A 23,381-nucleotide genomic window follows, 5' to 3' on the forward strand; every position below is an offset into this window, starting at 1 on the left:
GAGGGCTTTCTCTTATTTTCAAGGCTTGATATGAAGAACTGAGGCTGAAGACTTGCAAAGGAGGGAAGTATGAGTGGTAATGGACTCACACAAATTGCAAAATGTCAAGGTAACAATTTTTGTGCAACAACACTGAATCTGAACTAGCTCAATTTGTAATAAAACTAAGGAAAGGATCTGAGCTCAAAGGAAAGTATCCTCTTATTTGTTTTAAATGTGGAAGAATAGGACATTATGCTGCAAAATGTCCTCATAAACACGATAGTGATGATGAAGATGAATATAAAAAGAAGATGTTCAAGAAGAAAGGGTTTAACAAGAAGAATTTCTTCTCCAAACAAGATGACTTTGATGAAGAAGAATTCGAGATTACTAAGAAGAAATCAACTAAAAATACCTTTCTACACAAAAGAGATGATGATGAGTCCGATAAAGAAGATAACTATGCTGGAAGAAGTGAAGTATTATTTATGGCATTTACAAATGAAGATGATTCTGAACAAGAAGAAGAAGGAAATGTGGATGATTTACTAATGAGTGCCATTGAAGAAAATGAGAAATTACGAAAGAAGGTCATTTCTCTCAAAGTGGAAAAAGAGGAAGAAAAAAGGAAGGAAGAATTCTTGAACACTAAACTAAAATAAAGAGAAGAAATTTGCGAAAAATGTGAAGCTAAAATTGTTTCCCTAAGAAAATAGTTAGATCAAGTCAAAAAGAGTTGGCAAAGCTCTCAAACTCTTGATAACATCCATAATACTCAAATACCTGAACATGACAAATTTGGAATTGGTTTCAAAGGAGAATCGTCAAGTACAAAGGAGAATGTAAAAATCCAAGGAAGTTATGTTGACATCCTTTGCAGTCATCCAAAAGAGGAGAAGTCATCCCACCAAGAGAAAAGGTCCACCTTTAACAACCCAAGGAATGAAGGAAGGCTACCTCCAAGGAAGAATACTACATCAAGTCAAGGCTATCCTAACAGGTATCAAACAATCTTTCTTGGTTATTTCTTTCATTGTAAAAACTTTGGTCATCAAAATAATCATTGTAAAGCTATAATAATTTTTCAAGATATAATATCAATCATCAAAGCAAGCCACGTAGCCTAAAAGCACAAGGACAGATCAAGACTTACAATTCATTTGACCCTTTGGCTAAGTATGATCTTGTTTGCTCAAAATGCAATGATTATGGCCATGATACACAAAATTTTTCATTCAAAAGAGAAGAATTGAAGAAGGAAGAACATGTTATTGATAAATGTGGTCTAGCTTTATGTGCACATAGTGATGAAAATCAATGGTTTGTGGATAGTGGATGTTCAAGACACATGACAGGTGACCAAAATAAGTTTATCTCGTTAAATAAGAAGGATGGAAATGTATATTTTGGAAGTGGATCTGCTAAAATTGCTGGAAAATGGATTGTTTCTCTTGTTAATGGAAAGGGAAAATCTCAAAATGCACTACTAGTGGAAGGGCTCAAACACAATCTTTTAAGTGTTAGCCAAATTTTTTACCAAGGACATAATGTTATCTTCAGTACTAAAGGTTGTGAGATAAGGAATTCCTCCTCAGGAGAACTTGTGGCAAAAGGAGTAAGAACACCAGACAACGTATATATTTTGAGTAAAATTCAAGAAGATAAATGCTATATGAGTCGAGCAGATGAAAATTGGTTATGGCACAAATGATTGGGGCATCTAAACTTTGATAACTTGGTTAATATCAGTAAAAAAAATGTAGTAAGGGACATTCCAAAAATTGTCAAGCCAGATCAAGTTGTGTGTGGCCCATGTCAACATGGAAAGAAAACTAGAACCTGCTTCAAGACTAAGGAGATCTCAACATCAAAACCTTTGGAGATCATACATGCAGATTTATGTGGACCAACGAGAACTCTAGCTCTACAAGGCGAAAAGTACTTTGTTCTAATTGTCAATGACTATACTAGAATAATGTGGGTATTCTTTATAAAGTTTAAATCTGAAGCATTTGAATGTTTTAAGAAAATGAAAAAGAATCAAAGATCAAGTGTCTTAGAACAAATAGAGGAGGATAATTTACTTCAAAGGAATTCAATGATTTCTGTGATCTACATGGAATCAAAAGAAAAAAATCCGTAGCTAGAACTCTTAAACAAAATGTAGTGGATAGAAGAAACAGAACCATGCAAGAAATGACAAGAACAATGTTACTAGCAACTGATTTAGAAGCCAAGTTTTGGAGAGAAGCAATTGGAATGGTAGTTCATATCTTGAATAGAGCCCAACTAAGACCAAATAATGACAAGACTCCATATGAATTATGGAAAGGAAGACCTACATCGGTAAAATACTTCAGCTTTTTTTGAAGTAAATTCTTTATGAAGATAAATTATGACTCACGAGGCAAGTTTGATTCCCAGGTTAATAAAGGAATATTTCTTGGATATTCTACAAGGAGAAAAGCATACAAATGCTACAATAATCGACTATGAAATATAGTAGAAAGAATTGATGTAAAGATTGATGAGGCACTCCCAGAAAAGGAGATTGAAATCTGTGAAGAAGATTTTATTCTTGAAAATTTTGAAGAAGATACAACAAAGGAAGAAAAGGATCAAGAAAATCAAAAGGAGCCATCTCAAACTCCATCAAAAGTAAAATTTGTTCAAAAACATTGTCCGAAAGAATAAATTATTGGGAATATAAATGATGGACTACATACTCGAATAAGGATGACTAATTCACCAAGAAAAGATAATGTTGATTTATTATCCATGGTAGAACCAGAAAACTTTGTTCAAGCTAGTAAGGACCCTCATTGGGTAGAAGCAATGGAAGAAGAAATGTTCCAATTTGAAAATATGAAACATGGGACCTTGTACCTTGTCCAAAAGATAAAAATATAATTGGAACCAAGTGGGTGTTCAAAAACAAAATGAATGAAGATGGAAAAAGCATCACAAATAATGCAAGGCTTGTTTGTAAAGGTTATTCACAAATAGAAGGAATTGATTTTGAAGAAACCTTTGCATCGGTAGCTGGTATGGAGGCTATAAGGATGTTTTTGGCATTTTCTTGTTAAAATGATTCAATTTTATCAAATGGACGTGAAATCAGCATTCCTAAATGGTGATCTAAAATAAGAAGTTTACATGGAACAACCGGAAGGGTTTGACCTAGTAAAAGGAAAATACTTTGTATGCAAGTTGAAAAAGGCGTTATATGGATTGAAACAAACTCCTAGATCTTGGTACGCAAGATTGGATCATTATCGACAACAACAAGGCTTTAAAAAGGACTGGCAAGAAGCAATCTCTACATGAATATGGACAAAACAAGCTACTAGTCACTCTTGTATGCGTTTATGATCTATTTTTTACCAACAATGATGATAGGATGAGCCATGAATTTGCTCAAAATATGTCAAAAGATTTTGAAATTTCGATGATTGGTGAGTTATCTTACTTCCTTGGACTACAAGTAACTCAATCTACAGCAGGTATATTCATATCTAAAGAAAAATACCTTAAAGACATGCTTAAAAGATATGGGATTAAAGAAGGTGCACCTATGAGCACATTGATGGCCACTAATTGCAAATTGAGAAAAGATGATGAATCCCCCTCGGTAGATGCAACTCTTTACAGGTCAATCACTGGAGCTCTCCTATACTTAACTGCTACAAGTCCCGATATTACGCAAGTAGTAGGAATGGTGGGAAGATTTCAATCAGCTCCTATGCAATCCCATTTGTTTCTTGGGAAAAGAATTCTCATATACTTGAAAGGTACTCCTGATTTTGGTCTGTGGTATCCCAAAATCATAACTCTTACCATGACAACTTACACCAATGTTGATTGGTCTGGAAGTGTAGATAATCAAAAAATTACCAGTGGAAATGCATTATTCATGGGAGATTGTCTAGTATCTTAGCTCAGTAACAAATAATCTTCTATATTTCTCTCCACAGCTGAAGCCGAATAGATAGTTGTTGCAGATTGTTGTACACAAATATTGTGGATGAAGGAAGTAGTGACAGATGTCAACATAGAGACTAATCAACTAATCAACATCTATTATGACAACCCCAACGACATCAGTCTTTCAAAGAATCTGGTAATGCACTCAAAGACCAAACATATCGCAATCAAATACCACTTTCTCCATGAACAAGTTGTTGAATCGAATATCAAGTTGTAATACATCAATAAAAAGGATAAAATTGTAGATATCTTTAAGAAACCCCTTCCACGAGAATCATTTGAATATCTTCGCCAAAATATGGGGGTCATTGCTCTTGCATCACATTGACAAGAATATAAGCACCAAGACAGGGGGAGAACATTGATAGGGGGATTACTTGGGCACCCCATTTTCCATTGATGCCAAAGGGGGAGAGAATACAGAAAGGAAAGGATCCAAGAAAATGATTATATTTCCATCAATGACAAGGGGGGAGAATGTTGAGATGTCAATGTTGTCTTTGATGACCATATGGATTGAATATATATATATATATATATATACAGACAAAATCCCAAGAAGCGTTGGACCCAAAGAGTTGTCCCAAGGAGCAAGAGGAGCAGTACCAAAGAGAAGAGCGAGAAGCAGTTCAAAGAGAAGCCATCAAGAGCCAAAGGAAAGCCATCGAAAGCCAAGAGCAAGAGCCAAGACAAGCCAAGGAGGAGCAGATCCAAGAGAAGACTGCATATGCCCAAAAGAAAGAGCCAAAAGTGAAGAACAGTGATATCGGAGAAATATCATATCGGCGTTTTTATATCGGCATTTTTTAATTGTGTCACCACTCAAAACTTTGATCTCTAATCTCTGATAAGACCTAATATATGATATGCAATATGGACCTCCGATCTCCGATATGCGATATGGACCTCTGATCTCTGACGTGCGATATGGACCTTTGATCTTCGACTTCTGATAAGCAGACCCAACTTGATTTAAGTTAACGATTTAATTATTAAATCGTATTTGCCACTTTATCGGAACTTTTTAATGGAGCCTCCAATAAGACCCTTCGATTGTCGATTGTCAATATGGTCGTGGAAATGGTTGGCTTTATCATAGCGAGTCTAATATAATATCGCCTGCCTCGTCAGAACTTTCCTATATCGCAATTTTTGTAGGCCGTGTCATGTTAAAGCTTCCGATACAAATCCCCAATATCCATGTGGTCCCAATGTATGGGAGCAAAGTGATGATGTGGCATGTGGGACCTCCGAGCATCCATTATAATATGGTTTCGCATTATTTAAATATATTCGTTAAAAGATATGGCCCCTCCTATCTTGTTATTATAATATGGTTTCTATGACAATGAAACTATGTTGTATTTGGTCGATTACTAACAAAGCCCCCTCCGACAACCATTTAATATATTTCCAATGGCACAAGTCGACCTCTGAAGCATAAAAACGGATAGCTTGTTGACTTAAATGTTAAAAATACATGATATCTTGTAATAATAATTTATTATTAAAAAAAGGAATATGTTATGATCAAATGTTACAATGAGGACCCGCATATATATCTAAGCAGGTGTCCTTTCATGACATGTCTTTTAGACATTCCTTTTCACTTAACCTAATGATTGTTTAACATAACCAATATCTGATTATTTAATATTTACATTTATTTTATTTATTTACTTGTTATGAATTATATTCATAAAATAGCCCCTTCCTTCATAAGCTTTGTCCTCAAAGCTTATTGTTGAAAGTTTCCTTCAGTTTGCATTTGTCATCTCGACATATGTAACTCGACACCATTGGCACCTCTACCTATATAATTCCCTTGGTAACATTGTCTTGAATCCAGGGTTATCGAATTATATATATATATATATATATATAGTTGTCTTAAAGCTAGGGTTTTTGTATCTCCACTTTTTATTTATCTATTTATTTATTTATAACACTTTTTTTAATACTTAACTCTCTTTTTTTTCTGATTTTTTTTTAAATACTAATTTTTTTTATTTGATTATGTAATTATAATTTATATATATTGTATAATTAAAAGTTATATATATTATATAAATATAATTATACAAAAATAAAAATTATATGTTCTAACGTGAATCACCAAACACCATTTCTAAATCGGTGACCACGTCTGTTGACCTTCATTGAAAAACCACGACTTGGATTGATAATCGGCCACATTGTTGACGACTTGCTTGTTTGATGAATGACGTATCAGTGCGGTGTAAGGCGGTCAGCACATGCACTAATCACAACAGACCGTCACGAAGTATACCCTGGAACGTGTACCAATCACATCCTCGGACCCGTAGACGTTCGTCTATCTTCGTTGTTCTAAATGCGGCCTTTGATATAACTCTAAATTGTATGATGCCTTCCTCCATGCAAATGTCCATGATAGTAATCTCGAGGGGATTGGTCGCGCTGTTTTTCAGAAACTTGAGGCATCACCTGATTTTGTTGTTGTGGACTAACACTAGAGTTTCCTTGATTATCAAATTGTTGTTGGACATTTGTTAATCAACTGGTTTCTTGAGAAACCTGTAGAACATCAACATGATCAGGATTTTCTTGAGAAACTTTTAAAACATCAACATGATCATGTTTTCCTTCAGAAACTTGTGCAACATCAATATTTCCTTGAGAAAAATCCCTAGCGGCTTCTTTAAATGGAGAAGTTCTAGTAATTCTAAGGTCTGCAGTTGAATCCAATATATAAAGCATACTTGATAAAATTCTAAAACCAGTTGCCATGCAGGTTTTCCCTTCCAGAATTCACCATTTTCCTATAGAAGCCTATCAAGAATTTCATCTCCAAGTCTATCCATATCTTCATCTTCATTCCCGACCTTTTCTGAAATGGAACTCCTAAGAAAAACACGTTGAGACACAACACAACTCAAATCAGGGCATTTTTCCCTTTTAAAAACCTCAGCAATATGAATCTTAACATTGTCCCAGTTGATCAGACTCTTAGGATCTGCTTTGTTTTTGGAAATAGTCTTAGAAAAATCCAATGATCCAGCAATTGGGTTGCAGGTGCTTGAGTCTTCAATCAAATCCAAATTATCTATAATGCAATGCATCTTAAAGCATCTACCCTTAACAGACCTCCCATCAATACCTTCAATATCCAGATCTTGCATTTGAATTGCATGTGGGACAAGTTTAGAATCATAATTTTGTTGTTGTATGACAGCCAACGTTTTTCCATTGGAGGTCCATGGGATTTTGGGGGACTCTGTAAGCTCATTTTGATCCAAATGAGAAACAAGATAAGCTACTTATTTTTTTTCATATTCCCAATTGGATTCGGATTTTGAGTGGTCTTTTTCTCTAGTTTTCATATACCCATTTTGACTATCCTTCTCATCTCAATCATTTTTTAGATCATTTTCATCTTCATGTGGATCTTCTTCATCATCTTCTTGTGTGGAGGCACTAGCAAAATGTTTTGCAGGAGAAGCTGAGGGATTTATATCAACATAACCCATATTGAACTCCCCCTCTAAAATCCACACACTCTTTTGAGCAGCTAGTGCTACAACAACACCTGTTGCTAGAACTTTAAGATCTTGTCTTTTATCAGCCTTGATTTTTCTAACCCTTTTTTCAAGATTAAACCCTGTTTTCTTCATGATATGAAAAACACTTGAATTTTTTGTTAAAATTATCAAGGCATTACAGATTCCCATCTACTCAATTGATTCTAAACATTGTATAAGTAAATGTGTAATCTAGCCACTCCACTTCCAATGATGCATAAATTCATGCAAGGGTGATTCTTCTTGACAAGGCCTGTATGTTGCAAGGTGTTGATCACCCCTGATAGGAGATAGAGAATCAAATGGATTTTCTAAGAAACAAATTATTTTATGATTATATATCTCTGCCATTAAAATATTCTCACCATTTCTTAAGGAGCAAGCAATGCTTACATTTCTCACAAGATCCTTACACTTTCCCTGCTTGGGCACAGCAACAGTATGAGGTTTAGGAGGGGTAGTACCATCCGTACTAAATATTGTTACTTGGCACAAATAAAAAATTTCTTCTTCTGCATCTTTCTCATGGCTATGATATTGTTCATCTTCTCGTTTTTCAAGATGGTCCTCATCCACATCAAGATCAGTTGAAACTTCAGAGATTTCCATCTCTACACTTGGAAATGTGGAAGAAGCCCTAGTTTCTCAGTATAGCGTACTGTTGAAAAGTTTTCAACAAGAAATGCTTGTTGAGAATGCAACAAGATGATGGAGCTTAGTGGAAAGGAGTCGCCTTCACTAAGTGGGCCCACAGGAAAATTATGGCGCAAAGTCTATTTTTTTATCACAGCAGGAGTGATCACAGCAGGAGCGATCACAGCAGGAGTGATCACAACAGGAGTGATCACAGCAGGAGTGATCACAGCAGGAGAAATCACAGTAGGAGTGATTACAGCAGGAGTGATCAGAGTCTATTTTTACACTGCTAGTCAAAAATAGAAAAGTCAAATATTATTGTCTCATAATAATATTTGGACTATAAACTTTATCTTATCCTCTTGGAGCACTTCAGTTTGAGCTATAGATGTGGCACATGCAGCTGTCCGAAGGAAATACACTTTCTTTATGAGTCAGTTGAGCTATTTCGTGCAGGACATCAGTTAGAACTCATGTGGTTGAGTTCTGTGGAGTTATATGAGCAGTTAATGGAGTTGCGTTCAGTTTGACTTAGTTGAACTAGTTGTATTTAGTCTAACTGATCAATAGACTAATTGATGAGTTGTGTGAATTAGTTATTAATTAATTCACTAATTATTAACTCATAATGCAACTAAAGAATACATCAGTTAACTCAGTGCATGTACAGTTCAGTGGAGACAGGTGTTAGAGGTTGAGATTGCTATCAGTTGTGCATGAGATTTTGCACATGCATGGATTGAGTAATGCCAATGAAGACTGCGTAGTGTTGGGGCCAATACCAAGGAATATAGCCTCTGCTCACGTGATTCCCAGTGTGGGTGATTATCTTGAGGTAAAAAATGAGTTTGGTTTAGCCATTCTCATTTATTCTCAGCAGGTATTGTGCAGTGGAGGCAGGCAAGCAGCAGAGGAGATTTGGAGATCAGATCTGAGCTGCATTGTGTGTAACAGGTGGAGATAGTACTGAGTACTTGTGAGGAGTATTGTAATATGTTTGTTACATGTTCTCAATTAATATAATATACAGATAGTTGGGGTTTTTAGCGAGATGCTTTCCGCGGTAAAATACTGTGTTGATATGTGCGATTGATGCTTCTATGTGCGCATGTTATTGTTTCTGCTTCTGTAAATTGATGATCAACATAGAGGAGGTTATGTATTATGCATGTTTTCTGCAATAGTGTATAATCGGGATAATATTTGTTGAATAAGTGTTTATTATTCAAAATTTCTACATGGTATCAGAGCTGGTTGATTTGTAGAAAAAATTCTACAGGATATCAAAGCGGGATTGATCATCAGATCTATTATTCAGAAAGTGTTTACATTTTATTTCTTCAGACAGAGATTGTAATCGGGAAAGGTAGCTTCTGGATTCATCCTTCTTTTGGAAGGTGAGATATCCGGTGAATTCCCATACAGTCGATCTTTGTACAAGAAATACTTTGTTCTCACTAATTTTAGATCAGAAGCGGTTGAGTTTTGAGCTAGTGGAATGGCGCTCAAGGATAAACTCAGAAACATTAGGTGTGAGAATGGAGACAGTATGCCCCAGTATCTCACGAAGTTCACCCAATGTCGGGATAAGCTGGGAAGTGTGGGGGTAACTGTTGAGGATGAGGATATGGTAAGTCTAGCAATCCTTGGCCTTCCTAAGAGTTGGCATAGCTACCAGGACTTGGTGAATGGAAGGGAGAAATTGGCAGGATGGGAGAGACTTTGGTCGGATCTTGTGCAAGAGGAGATTAGATGGCGCACCAGAGACAGTTCTGTAGGAATTTACAGGGTAAGTTCCTCAGAAAGAACACCAAAAGGACACCGCTCACAACCAGATCACAGATCAATACACCAGTATTTTTGATGTGGTTAAAACCCTCAAAGAGGGAAACAGTCCACGGCCTGCGCTATTAATCAAAGAATGAAAATTTACATAAGCTTCTCTCATGCACGGATTACCCGAACAATGACCCTCCATGCGCTTTAAATAGAACTCATGGACCAATCGGGTGTCAAGCCACGGATCAAGTGTCGGTAATACCGAGGAGAGAGTGAACCGTCGAATCACTACATATCGTGACCGTCGGATTTTAAGTTACAAAATGTACAACGGTAAAGAAACACACTTTACCTAACTCTATACCTAACTCTACACTAGACCAAGTTGAACTTAACTATATCCTATGTGTCGGAATATCCTAACATCCCCCCTTAAGAACAACTTGGGATAGGATTGAAGGATTTACAAATATGACACAATAGGAGAAGGAAGGAGGCACTAGAGCCTATCCCCCCTTAGTGACAACTTCCTGAACTCCAAGCATATATCGAAGTTTAGTGAACTTCGCCTCTGTGAGAGCCTTTGTGAAGATGTCTGCAACCTGATCATCTGTTGAACAATATTTCACTTCAAGAACATGGTCATGAATGAGCTTTCTGATGAAGTGCATGTGTATTTCAATGTGTTTACTGCGCTGATGCTGGACTGGATCTTTGCATAGCTGAATGGCACTTTGATTATCACACCAAAGTGTGGTTGGATGCTGCTGCTCAAAGCCAAACTCTGATAGGATCTGACGAAGCCACAAGGCTTCCTTACTAGCTTCCACGGCACCACGATACTCTGCTTCTGCTGACGAAAGAGAAATGGCAGCCTGTTTCTTACAAGCCCATGTAATAGGTCCTGAACCAAGAGTGAAGACATAACCGGCAGTAGACTTCCGATCATCAGGGTCACCAGCCCAATCAGAATCAGTGAAACCAACTAATAGAGGAGCTGCTTTGGCACTGTAATGAATCCCAAACTGTACTGTACCTCGAACATAACAAAGTATTCTTTTGGCTGCTTTCCAATGACTTTCACGGGGGTTTTGCATAAAACGAGCAACAAGGCCAACAACAAAGGAAAGATCAGGACGAGTATGGGTTAAATACAAGAGTTTTCCTACAAGTTGACGGTATAAGGTAGCATCAACTTCAGGAGAAGTACAAGAGACTGAAAGTTTGACTCCAGACTGAAAGGGAGAAAGGGCTGGCTTACAGTCTTCCATGTGAAAATGACGAAGAATATCACAAGCATACTTGGACTGGGAAAGGGAAATACCCTCCTTGGATTGCAAGACTTGAAGACCGAGAAAATAGTGTAAGTGTCCTAAGTCTGTCATTTCAAATTTATTTTTAAGGCTGGACTTCACATGGTTTATAAGGTTGGGATCACTACCAGTAAGAATAAGATCATCAACATAAAGAACAAGGATGATAAGAGAGTTGCCCACTTTCTTGGTGTAGACAGTATTGTCAGAATAACACCTAGAAAAGCCAGATTCTAAAAGAAAGCTATCCATTTTGGCATACCAAGCCCGAGGAGCTTGCTTGAGACCATAAAGAGATTTCTTAAGTCGACATACAAAGCTGGAGTCTGTTTGGATGAAGCCAATGGGTTGTTCCATATAGATTTCTTCATGCAAGTCCCCATGCAAGAAGGCAGATTTAACATCCATCTGATGGACTTCCCATTTTAAAGAGGCAGCAAGGGAAAGAACAAGGCGGATAGAGTTCATTTTGGCAACAGGGGAGAAGGTTTCAGTGTAGTCAATGCCTTCAACCTGTGAAAAGCCCTTAGCAACAAGACGAGCTTTATGTTTATCAACTTTCCCATCTGGTCCATACTTGGTTCTGTAAACCCATTTACATCTAACAAGTTTGCGTCCCTTTGGTAGAGGAACAAGATCCCATGTATCATTTGTCAACAATGAATGATATTCTTCATTCATAGCTGCTTCCCAATGTGGATGGCCTGAAGCTTCTGCAAAAGTATCAGGATCATGATTTACTGGAGCTTGAGCCAGTAAAGAAGAGGCTCTTTCAAACTGAGAACGTGTACGTCGCTGATCTGTAGGATCACCGGCAAGATCACCTACTGCATCCCGAGTAGCACGGACCCATCTTGGAAGTTGAGGATCCTGAGAAGGTGGGGGAGGATTTTCATCCTCACTTTCATCATCTGAAGAAGAAATGTTTTCAAAAGTAGAAGAGATAGGAAGAGGTGGCACATCCGCCGGACTAGGCTCGCAGGCCGATTTATTTTCATCAAATTTTACATCTCTTCTAATGATAACATTTTTGGACTTAAATGGAATAAGTCTATAACCTTTTACATCTTCAGAATATCCAACAAAAGTACATTTCTCACTCTTAGGTTCTAAAGCTTTATGCTTTTCATCTGGAATATGGGCCCATGCTTCACTTCCAAAAACATGAAAGTGACTTACATCTGGTTTAATGGAACTCCAAGCTTCTTCTGGAGTGATATTCTTTAGAACCTTAGTAGGAGTGCGATTTATTATATAATTTGCACAATTAATTGCTTCTGCCCAAAAAATAAGACTGAGTCCTTTAGATTGCAGCATACAATTAGCCATTTCCTTTAAGGTGCGATTTTTCCTTTCAGCTACACCATTTTGTTGTGGAGTGTATGGAACAGTATGTTGCATTTGAATTCCATTTTCGGTGCAAAAGTTGATGAATGTGTTTTTAACATATTCTCCACCATTATCAGTTCTTAGCTTAAGAATTTGATGTCCAGATTGTTTTTCAACAAAGGCTTTGAAGGCCAAAAAAGTGTTAAATACTTCGCTCTTGAGTTTTAAGAAGTATACCCAAGTGCGTCTGGAGAAATCATCAATGAAAGTTAAGAAATACTTGCAGCCAGAGAATGAAGCAATAGGAAGTGGACCACATAAATCACTGTGCACAAGCTGTAAAGGGGCTGAGGCGTGCCAAGAGGCACGTTTTTCAAAACTGTCCCGATGATGTTTTCCAAGTACACATCCGGAACAAACACCATCTCTGCAAGATACCATAGGAAGACCTGTCACCATATTTTCTTTACATAGATGCTGAAGGGAGCGATAGTTTAAGTGACCAAATCGCTCATGCCAAAGTTTGCTCACTTCATCATTATGAGCAACAAATACTGAGGGAAGATTTGATGACCCAAAGTTGTGAAACTTATACAACCTTGTGGAATCATCAGCAATACCAGTAGCTAGAATCTGTTTAGGATCTTTTAGATCCTTGATTACAACATCATGAGGTGAAAATTCAACAATTTTACCTTCATCTGAATGAGTTATCTGATATACAGATAGAAGGTTGCAGGATAAGGTTGGAACACATAATACATCATTAAACTGACCATTGTCTAGATGAACAGTTCCAGTCCCTACAACATTAAGAGATCTATCATCACCAACATATATATTTTTGGTGTTACAATCATTTAAAGAAGAAAACATGGCTTGGTTTTTGGCCATGTGATAAGAGGCTCCAGAATCAATGAGCCACTCATGAGAATGAGAAGAAGAAGATACATTTAATGCATAACCAGACTGAGATGATTGACAACGACATGCAGAAAGTGCCATTCCTGAAGATGAAGTTGAAGTTGAAGTTGAAGAATGCTCCACATGGATGTTATGTTTCTTCATTGCGGCTTCGAAGGCTTCCATCTTCTTAAAGCATTTAGATTCTAAGTGGCCATCTCGATTACAAAAGTTACAATGTCTATCAGTCTTCTTCCATTTGTTTTTATTGGTCTTATCATTTTGCTGAAATGATCTTTCATTTTGAGGGTGAGTTTGCTTAGGACCCTTGTTTGGTTTAGGACCATTCTTTTTAGGATATGACTTCTTAGGATTCTTTGAATTTGGTTGCTGCTGGGCGGCTAACGCTTTCTTGGAAGAGTTTCCAAGATTAAGAAGATCAAGGTGTAAGAGTTTTTCTTGTTCTCTTATTAAAGAATCACAAAAAGAGTCAAAGGAAGGGGCCTTGTAGTCTTTTCCTTGACAAATGAAAGCTTCCCTTGTAGAATGGAAGGTGGAAACAAATACAGAGTAGGCTGGTCCCAACTTAGTAAGGATGGAATAAATAAGGTTACTATCTTCTTTCTTAACCTTAACACCTTCCAAGAGATATCTAAGGGTCTTGAATTTGGACAAGAAATCTTCAATGCAAGAAAAATTATTAGGATCCAATGTAAGCAACTCATTTTCAAGTTGATGGGCTCTAATTTCATTTTTAATCCCAAAAAATTTAGTGATTTGTTCCAATGCTTCATGAGGAGTTTCAAGTTCTGCAATATGGAATCTAAGATCAGGAGAAATAGACATCCCTATCAAACCACGTGCTTGATCTTGTCTATTTTCCCATTTTGCAGCCTTGTCTTCATCTTTTGGTTTCTTCTCTTGGTCTGTGGCTATTCTGTAGAGACCTTTACTTCTAAGTAAATCTTCCATGTAGGATATCCATTGGAAGTAGTTAGTGCTGTCAAGAATGACTTGGCATGGACTTTCCATTTTTTTTTTTTTAAATAAAAAAATTGAAGCTGAAGATGCTGAAAGTAAGTGTTCCAATGGATAGATCTCGAAAAATTAGGCGGTTTTAAAAAAAACGGCTCTGAAAAAGGCTTCCGGATGAAGAAGTTATGGCTTTTTGAAAAAAAATTGTTGAAGTTGCCGGCAAAGTGCGCGAATGTGCGGAAATGAAAAAATCCGGCCCGACAAAATGGAGACTTGAACCCAAGACCTCTACTCTCTTAAAATAGCTTTGAACCAATTGATCTATACAAAAAATTTGAGAGAGAGAGAGAGAGAGGGGGGGGGGCCTTGGTTTGCGTGCTTGCCTTGAGAAAGCTCTTTTTCCCTACAAAACACAAAACACAAAACCCAACACGGACATGCAAAGAAAACGAACCTTATGGCTCAAAGTTAGTTTTAGCCAAAAAACTAGATATTTAAAAAAATGAACCTTGCGGCTCAAAGTTAGCTTTAGCCGAAAAACTAAATATTTTTCTCAATGTTTCTGATTTTCCGAGATCACACTAAGGTGCAGGGAAAAGAGCATACGCATGAGAAAAATCCTTCCTTTCTGTTTCTGATTTGCCCAGATCGCACAGAGTCGCAGGGCAAAGAGCATACGCAGAAATGAAAGGTATAGATCCGGTTAAAAAAAAAGGCTAAATAAACCGAAACCGAAATAAGCAGAGAGAAAATAACAGTAAACTGCAAATAAACACTGTATACCTCCAGATCTTAAAAAAGACGCAGCTAGGGCTACCGAAAACCTTTTCGCGTGAAACGAAAGGGGTTCCTTACTGGAACAGATGCTCCGAACACAACAGAGCAGTCCTCTCGGCCCGAAAGCAGTCAGAAACAGTAGATCTAGGAAACAGCAGTCGGATGCAGTTCTACCGGCTTCAGATTTGGATCACCAACAGACGCGGCCCTCAAATAGCTCTGATACCATGTAGGAATTTACAGGGTAAGTTCCTCAGAAAGAACACCAAAAGGACACCGCTCACAACCAGATCACAGATCAATACACCAGTATTTTTAACGTGGTTAAAACCCTCAAAGAGGGAAACAGTCCACGGCCTGCGCCAACGTGGCTACTACAGGCAATTTATTAATCAAAGAATGAAAATTTACATAAGCTTCACTCTCTCCTCGGTATTACCGACACTTGATCCATGGCTTGACACCCGATTGGTCCATGAGTTTTATTTAAAGCGCATGGAGGGTCATTGTTCAGGTAATCCGTGCATGAGAGAAGCTTATGTAAATTTTCATTCTTTGATTAATAAATTGCCTGTAGTAGCCACGTTGGCGCAGGCCGTGGACTGTTTCCCTCTTTGAGGGTTTTAACCACGTCAAAAATACTGGTGTATTGATCTGTGATCAAGTTGTGAGCGATGTCCTTTTGGTGTTCTTTATGAGGAACTTACCCTGTAAATTCCTACAAGTTCTTCATCTATGCATGATGAGGAGAACTGTGCCTTAGCGAGTAAGGCGAAGAAGGGGAAGGGGAAGGTTTCTCTTTCTAAATCGAGTTCTTCCAATGATGGGAAGAAGGTTGACAAGTCGAAGGTAAGATGCTTTTGTTGTCATGAGTTGGGCCATTATGCTAATAATTTCCCAAAGAAGAAGTCCAAGAAGGGATCCAGGGAAGGATCTGAAGGTGAGGCAGCCTCACTTGCTTCACAGTTTGAGTTGGACTTCACACTCTTCGCATGCATGGTTTCATCCATGGTGGGAAGTGGTTGGTTTCTTGACAGTGGAGCTTCTTTCCACATGACCGGTGACAAAAGTTTGTTCAGTACTTTGGAGGAGAAAGATCTCCAGTTACTCATAGGGATGGGTAACGATGAGAAGTATAGTGTCTTAGGTGTAGGCATGGTTATTTTTTAGAGGGAGCATGGAGCTCGCCTTACCTTTACCGATGTCAAGTATGTACCAGGACTGAAGAGAAACTTGGTGTTGATCGCGATGCTGGAAGATAGAGGATATGAGGTTGTCTTCAGTAAGGGAAAGGTTTTCCTTAGACACATCATCACTAGACAGGTGAAGCAGATTGGTTCATGGGTCAAGAACCTGTATGCTCTTGAGGTTCAAGATGCATGCAAAGCCTTGAGCAGCAAGGCAACTGATGGGGACTTGGTGGTTGAGAGGGAGCGTACATTACCTTTCAACATGCAGATCTAGAAGAAGTCTCAGACGATTGTGGAGGAGCCACGATTGGTGCAGTAGCTTCATGAGGTTGTGGAGCAGCCACAACAAGGGACGCTGAGAGGAGATCAAGTAGACACATCTACTCATACAGAGACCTCCAGTAGGGGGAAAATTCGAGCCAGGTGGGCTGAGGGATCGCATGTAGCCATACCTCCAGGTAGGAGGTGGGGTGATGTGGATTGATCGTCCCAAGGAGGAGGGGCAGGATCCTTGAGGTACCCAACCTCTTGGATGAGACCTTGATACGGGAGCCCCGATGTGGAGTAGCAGGAACTGATTGATTGGGTAGAGACAGATGCAGATGGAGTGATAGAGAGAGCGACAGTGCAGGGAATCCCAAGACAGTGCATAACATGCAGGCTGCAGCAATGCGAGAGGCACAAGAGTTTTGCACAGTGCTAGGTGGCACAGAGAGGTGTGCAATGGTGCGAGATGCATGGAGATGTTGCAGTAGCGCAGATGTCAGAGAGGGAGCACTTGTCATTAGCAGGTAGAGCTTCAACAGCAGAGTAAGTTCCTAGCCCAACATAGTGGTCAGTTGGGAGTGTTTTTGTTCCTAGTGTTGTTGGAGCAAAGTGGACTGGGCAGATGTGTTGCATGCAGAACATTCCAAAGTTACAGGATCAGGTTTGAGAGGAATCCTTTCTTGTTGAGAGGAAGTGTTGAAAAGTTTGCAACAAGAAATGCTTTTTGAGAATGCAACAAGATGATGGAGCTTAGTGGAAAGGAGTCACCTTCACTAAGTGGGCCCGCAAGCAAATTATGTCGCAAAGTCTATTTTTTTATCACAGCAAGAGTGATCACAGCAGGAGCGATCACAGCAGAAGCGATCACAACAAGAGTTATCAGAGTCTATTTTTAGACTGCTAGTCAAAAATAGAAAAGTCAAATATTATTATCTCATAATAATATTTGGACTATAAACTTTATCTTATCCTCTTGGAGCACTTCAGTTTGAGCTACAGATGTGGCACATGCAGCTGTCAGAAGAAAATACACTTTCTTTATGAGTCAGATGAGCTACTGCATGCAGGACATCAGTTAGAACTCATGTGATTGAGTTCTGTGGAGTTAGATGAGCAGTTAATGGAGTTGTGTTCAGTTTGACTTAGTTGAACTAGTTGTATTTAGTCTAACTGATCAATAGACTAAGTGATGAGTTGTGTGAATTAGTTATTAATTAATTCACTAATTATTAACTGATAATGCAACTGAAGAATACATCAGTTAACTCAGTGCATGTATAGTTTAGTGGAGACAGGTGTTAGAGGTTGAGATTGCTATCAGTTGTGCATGAGAATGCCAATGAAGACTGCGTAGTGTTGGGGCCAATACCAAGGAATATAGCCTCTGCTCATGTGATTCCCAGTGTGGGTGATTATCTTGAGGTAAAAAACGAGTTTGGTTAAGCCATTCTCATTTATTCTCAGCAGGTATTGTGCAGTGGAGGCAGGCAAGCAGCGTAGGATATTTGGAGATCAGATCTGAGCTGCATTGTGTGTAACAGGTGGAGATAGTAATGAGTACTTGTGAGGAGTATTATACTATGTTTTTTACATGTTCTCAATCAATATAATATACAGATAGTTGGGGTTTTTAGCGAGATGGTTTCCCCGGGAAAATACTGTGTTGATATGTGTGATTGATGCTTCTATGTGTGCATGTTATTTTTTTTGCTTCTGTAAATTGATGATCAACGTAGAGGAGGTTATGTATTATGCATGTTTTCCGCAATAGTGTATAATCGGGATAATATATGTTGAATAAGTGTTTATTATTCAAAATTTCTACACATACTAGCAACCCCATCACTTTCAGATACATTAGACACATATTTGTTTTCAATGTGAAGTGCAACAAGAGAAAATGAATTTGCAGATTCAGACGTGGCTGTTAAATTGGGCTCAGAATCAGGAAGAATTACAAAGCTATCCAGATTCTTAAATATGGTAGTGGTTGTGGAATTAGGTAGTGGACTAGATACCACATCTTTGCTATCAGTGATTGGCACCACATCAATTGGACCAGATTCAAGCTCTTTCAGTTCCACGTTTTGAATGGAGATAGCCATAGCAGAAATACTCACATCTTCAAGAGCCTGTTTTTTCTCAAGAACCACCAATGGCAGATTTTCATTGTCATCATTCTAGTCAAAATCTTATTCTCCTGCTTCACCTTGTTCTATTTCCTCACTGTCACTAGCATCTTCCTTATTATTGATTTCCTTTAGACATGCTTTAACTTTTGCACATGATTTTTCTAATCGCAGAAATACTTCTTAAATTTTATTAAACTGCTCAACACAATTAGGACATGAACGTAATGGAACATTGTGCGGCGAACAACGTTCAAAGACACGCATGATTATATTATGCGCCATGGCTCTGACACTACTGAAGCATAAAAATTAATAGCTTGTTGAATTAAATGTTAAAAATACATGAGAGGTATTTGTAATAATAATTTATTATATAAAAATGTATATGTGATGATCAAATGTTACAATGAGGACCTCCATATATACCTAAGCAAGCGTCCTTTCGTGATTGGGCATGTCTTTTATACATGCCTTTTCACTTAACCGAATGATTGTTTAACATAACCAATATATGATTATTTAATATTTACATTTATTTTATTTATTTACTTGTTATGACTTATATTCATAACAACCTCACTTCAAATAGATGTGACCCTTCAGTGATAAACAAAATCGCTATAAATAGAAATCTAAACTTTCATATCAACTCATCGATCTCGGTCATCCATCATAGAGAGTAAGACACATTTCACAACTCGTGAACTTTACAACACTGAGGAAAAGAAGCTAAAGGACGAGAAGAGGAAGAAAATTTTGATTAGGTTAGAAATTGATGAAACTATATCTCGGACCTACGAACAGTCTCACATGGAGGGATCGAACCTACAAACAAGTGTGTGGACAGTCTCACATGGAGGCATTGAACCTATGAACAGGTGTGTGGATAGTTATCTAAGGAAGATCGGACTTTGAAATGTACGGACATGTAGCTTAAACCGTTGCGCACTCTTGAACAGTGAAGAACTCGTGGCCTTGAACAGTGAAATTTTGAAGGCTTGAATAGTGATGAATTTAGAGGATTGAACAGTGAAGAATCTGGAGCCTAGAACAATGTTGAACTTGAAAGATTGAAAAATGAAGAACTATAAGCTTTGGATAGTGAAGAACACTCCTATTCGGATCTTGGACAGTGGAAAAATTAGGAGTCTATGGTAGTCTTTTGGAGTGACTATTGAAGGAAGTCCTGAAGTTTTTGAAATTAAGTCATTCATACATTATGTTTGTTAAAAAATGGAGGGTTGGTGCCCTATATGTTGAAGCCTCTAAAAACAGGTTTGGAGCCTTGAGAAGGATAGGGTTGGAGCCCTAGAGGTTGGATCCTCAAAAAAGTCCAAGTTGGCGCTTGGAAACAGGTTGGAGCCTGGAAGATTGAAGGGTTGGTGCCCTCAAACATAACTGTACTCATTTTTTTGTAAAAGAATATTGGTGTCCTCACTTGTTTATAATAAAATCCTTATTATTTATGTTTTTTATTATAATTATGAAGAATCTTAACTGGTAAACATAACAATTGAAAAGAAATATTGATTCACCCCCCTCTCAATATTTCCAACAAAAGGCATGAAAGCAAATATCATCTTTAATACAAGATCTACAAAGGAAGCTTTATAACCCTAGATCAAGCAAGGAGTCTACAAATAAGTCATCATTGATATTCATCAAAGGATCCAAAGAGATCTCACAATCTATGGGATCAAGGATCACTCTTGAAAAAAAAAAAATTCATCAAAGAGAAATTCATCAAGGAAGCAGCAAGGAGAAATGAGCATCGTATCAAGTAAATATATGACCTTATATGAATCTGTCGAAATGTCTTTTTGTAAGGAAAGCAACAAATTGCTTGGCAATTCAAAATATCTTGCATGGAAGAAAATGACAGATCTAAATCTCATTGAAAATGAGGTCATGGATCATGTCAAAGGATTTATCACCAAACCAGGAGAAGAAGATGCTCAAGAAATTGCAAAGTATTTGAAAGGGGAAATTAGGGCTCAAAGGATTCTCATTGAATCCATCAAAGATCCCCTCATCCAATATGTATCTAAACTCAAAACTTCAAAAGCAATCTATAACAAATTGGTGGAGTTGTAGTTTGTAAGCACTGCGGAGAAGTCATATCATTAAGGCAAGAACTCTACAAGCTAAAGATGTCTATGGAATATGGAATATCCACATACTTTATGAGGATATCTAAAATCTGGGATCAACTACAAGATCTGGGATAAGTCATGTCTGATAGTGAAATGATTATAATAGTATTAAATGCACTACCGTAGGAGTGGGGTAACTTAAATTATTTATGGGAAGAAAGAAGCGACTCCATTCCAAGATCTATGGTCACTATGAAATATTGAAGAATCTAAACTAAAGGCCAAATCTGGTGTGGGAGTAGGTGGGAAAAATCAAGCTTATGTTGCAATGACAAGAAGAAAGGGAAAATTTGGAAAGTTTGTTCCTTAGAAAAATAAAAAGAACATGGCTAAAATCCAATGTTATGGTTGTCAAGACAATGGACACGACAAAAGAGATTCTCCTAAGATCAAGAAGGACAATAACAAAATAAGAAGATAATAAGCCCATATCACCGAAGAAGTGGATGAAGTTGAAAAGAAGAAATCAAAGAATGAGGAAGTGAGAGATCTCTATTATGATTGAGATAGTCTTCCTCACATAAGTTCTTCTCAAGTTACTAATTATTTTATTGTAAGATATGGCTATCATTATTCACTAAATGATGGCATGCATCAAGGCATCATAGAAGCATTAAAAGCAAGAGCTCAAGACATCATCATAGAGAAGCATGAAAGATGGTTAGAATCTATGGAAGTTAAGGATATAGCTCTTAGGAATCTCATTGGGGACATAAGTGGCAAGGTCATCTAGTACATGGTTCAAGATACATCTGCCAAAAGGAAACATCTGTTGATGGGGACACTTTAGATCTGTTGAGAAATCTAGGGCATAGAAATTAAGTGATTTCTCTTTTATTAGTAACTTCTTGTGATTGCTTTTTACTTCTTTAAATTACGATCTTCTTTTATTTAGGTTATTAGTGTTCTTCTTCATCAAACATCTACCAATGTATAAACCATAAAGAGACAAGAAACACAAAATATAGGCTATCATCCAGGGCCAAAACCTCTCACTCTTTGAGAGGAAAACTCAAACAAATTCTTATTCTTATAGATATTCCAATTTATGAATGCCAAGACCATGACCTAGACCCTTGACCAAAATGACCTCTCTAAGACCAAGTCAACTTTCTACAATTTATCCTTCACTTCTCCAACTCAGATCTAAACTTTTTGGTCTCCTTGACTATAGTTTTCAACCTGCTATAGTAGACTCTTATTTCTTGTACATGTGACTGATAAGGGATGACTTTTGTCCCTTAATTTTTCGCTTTGACTAGAGAGAGGCTCTATATTAACTCAGCATGTAGCATAGACATCATACCTACCTTAACTTGGATTCTCATCTTTTGAAATACTGATATTTTTGCTCTTGCCTTTCCACGCACATGTGACAGACATTTCCCATAAAACAGTCATGAAATATCTTCAACCTTCCCTTCAAACATGGTCTCTTTCCTTCACTTGGATGTGAGGATGTTGTAGACCCTTGGATCGAACTATTCTTTGCCTCTTCTCGTATTACCTTCTCTGAAATCTTCACCAAAAATATCACTCTGAAATGATGACGAGCATTGTGATTTCTAGTTGTTTCATGTCAATATAAGCCAACTTGACTTGGGTGTGAGCCAACATGTCACTTGAGGAGATCATTTAATCCATCTTGAAGCCAACTTGCATGAGGAGACTTTTCTTCGTCTTGGAGTGTTTTTACACTTATCTAATTACTCATACAAATTATAACATCTCCAATTTTAGTTCCCTATAATACTAGTGTATTCCCTTGTTATTTTTGTCATTGTAGCCCCTTATTATTATTGTTGTGCCCATGTTGTCCCCATATTGTTATTATTGTGCCCCATAAAATCCCACTATTGTTATTGTTGTGCTCTTACATTATTATTTCTATGTTGGCTATGATTATATTGTGACCCCTTATACTCTTATATATAGAAAAGAGGTTTTTTCATTTGAATCATCCAATAATTTTTTATTTGTGTAATGTAAAAAAGGTTGCCCCCCTCAAAAAGTTTGATTTTGAAGTCATTGATCTATCTTTTCTTCTATTTTGTTAGCTGGTTGGATAACATTTGGTCTCAGAGCTTTAGATTCTAGGGTTTCGCTACTCCAAACTTGACATCGTGGAATTTTCACTATAACTTTTCTTCTACGAATTTTCAGAAGCTGCATTTACAACCCATTTGCACCGAAGTCTTGATGAACCTCGGGTCATAATTTCAGATCTTGTCTCGTTATATTTTCAGAGATATGGTCCAAGGTATTTAGGGTTTTTGCAGGTTCCCGAATTACATCCCAAATAGGAGATCTTGGGATAATTGTCATAACATTCTCTCTAAGAATCATATTGAAATTTCATAAGAAGTTACAGAAAAAATATGGGTTGTAGTGTTTTTTG

The sequence above is a fragment of the Pinus tabuliformis genome, chromosome X, assembly GCF_031772625.1.
Source record: "Pinus tabuliformis cultivar Carrire ecotype Pingquan chromosome X, CPIR1, whole genome shotgun sequence".
Taxonomy (NCBI): domain Eukaryota; kingdom Viridiplantae; phylum Streptophyta; class Pinopsida; order Pinales; family Pinaceae; genus Pinus; species Pinus tabuliformis.